This window comes from Scylla paramamosain, chromosome 2 (assembly GCF_035594125.1).
Source record: "Scylla paramamosain isolate STU-SP2022 chromosome 2, ASM3559412v1, whole genome shotgun sequence".
In the NCBI taxonomy this organism is placed as follows: domain Eukaryota; kingdom Metazoa; phylum Arthropoda; class Malacostraca; order Decapoda; family Portunidae; genus Scylla; species Scylla paramamosain.
In genome coordinates, this window is record NC_087152.1 from 18,430,001 (window position 1) to 18,431,961 (window position 1,961).

At 41.8% G+C, this 1,961-nt stretch overlaps 1 long non-coding RNA gene across 3 annotated transcripts in view; it reads left to right on the plus strand.

The window, feature by feature from the left end:
* LOC135111395 (uncharacterized) overlaps positions 1-1,082 on the plus strand; it is a 4,102-nt gene extending 3,020 nt beyond the window's left edge. For 2 of the 3 annotated variants that reach the window (XR_010273726.1, XR_010273727.1), the window contains one exon: positions 1-1,082. This exon is cut by the window's left edge and continues 692 nt beyond it. This is a non-coding gene — a long non-coding RNA (uncharacterized LOC135111395). The other variant, XR_010273728.1, reaches the window with a different exon arrangement.
* Positions 1,083-1,961: the final 879 nt, after the last annotated feature.

Consider the following 1,961-nt stretch of genomic DNA (forward strand, 5'->3'; position numbering starts at 1 on the left):
GTGTGTACAGTAAAATCCCTCTTATCTGGCATCAACGGGACCGCCGACATACCGGATACTTGAATATTGCCGGATACTTGAATATAAGTGAAGTTATGTCCACAATCACCACCCTACTGTAACGCTCCTTTTTATTATTTCTGTGTTTCTTTGAGTCTCCCCAATAATTGTTTTCTTTTGTAGCTTGCGGTGAAGAGGAGGATAATAGCGGTAATTAAAGGTTTAGTGATTATATGAAAAAGTATATTTATAAGGCGTGTATTCGTGGGAGTGATTTAGAAGTTTTGAAACATTTGTTATAAATAGTCTTTACTTATTTCAACTGTGGTTTTCTCTAATCAGTGGTAATACGAATAATAGGATTACATCATGTTGCGTCAGCCTACCAGTAACTCATAAGGTGTCATTCCCTAGCTTATAAAATATGTTAGTAATTTAGAATTCAATTATTAACTTCAACTAATGTCCAGCCTATATGCTCACCTTGTTAGCCAATTATTCCTGCATTTTTATTTAAACTCACGGTTCAGTAAAATTATTTGTGAAAGAAGAGAGAGAGAGAACTAGCTAAGGTTCCAATAACTTCAGAGGCCTGGGGGTGGGTGTTGAGGGGGAGAGCACAGAATGGCATCTCCCTTCCCTCTGGCAACAGATAAAATAGCCGGTGTTGGTCCCACGTGGAGACAGGCCACAGAGTCTTGGGAAAGTGTTAGCCATGTAATGTTTCTTTAGTCAAATATAGTCTACTGTGAATGTGTTGTGAGCAATATTATTGCCGTAGAGAAGTGATGGATGAAGGCTGTGACGCTATTTAGGGATATAACGGTGCCCAGAATCAATGGTACTCTTGAGGAGTTATAAAAGTAATTATTTTCTGTGTATTCGTAGTGTTAAGTAACGGAGTATAAGTGTATATGCCATACCAGAATTTCAAGTGCCTTTTTTTTTCTTTTTCTAGATTAACCACTCGATAAAGTGTCATAGTGGGTCAGTCAACCCAAAGAATCCCATCAGTATTATTCATTTAATTATTTTTGCTATTTTTATATTTTTCGTTCCTCATAATAAAGCCACACTGTAGGTACTGTGTGATAATTAACCTCTCCCTACCCTCTGGCCATGACGATGAAGGCGAGAACCATTACCAATCAAAAATGTTTTTTTTTTTTCTTGTGTGTGTGCGTGCTTCACTTCTCTCTTCCTCTTCTTCTTTTTTCTTCTTCACCGTGAAGATCTTTGCCTCGTCTCATTAGAGCTCTGATCGGACCGGTGAGGAGGAGGGAGGAGGGGGGAACCGGAAGGGGGGGGGTGGCTTTACACTACACTCACGCATCTTACCATAACAAAGATCAGCTGATTGCCATGCCGCGCGTCGCCACCCGTGCTGCCACCTCACACTCACCAACACACAGTTGTAGCATTGGGCCTGTAATTGTGACTCCTTCTGATCTTTTCAAGCTGAACCACTCGTATAACACTTTGTCCATCATTTCACCACGATGATACTGCAGTGTGTGACGATTTTCCGTTGCCTTTGGGGTGTTGGTGGCTTTCATGTAATCCCGCAACTTTTTCGTTTGGGATTTAATGTCATAAATAGTTGATGAGCCCACACTATATTCCACCATTAGTTGCTGTCTGCTTTCACCTCTCTCTAATCGTCGAAAAATGTCTACCTTCTGCTTAAGTGTAAGCACAGCACGCTTCCTCTTTTCTACAACTTTAGGCTTGATGAAGGCGTCAGGCGATAAACAGTGCACACGCGGGACTGAGTCACTGAGTAAACACAGTGCAGTGGGCCACGGGTGGCGCGAAGCAGTGCGCTCTGGTGGCGAGGGGACAAAGTATGCCTCGCGCGGGAATTTTAATCGATTTTATGAGTACACATTGATTTTTTATTGATTTTAAGGCTCAGGGAAAAATGTGCCGGATACTTGAAGCTGCCCGATACTCGAATGGCG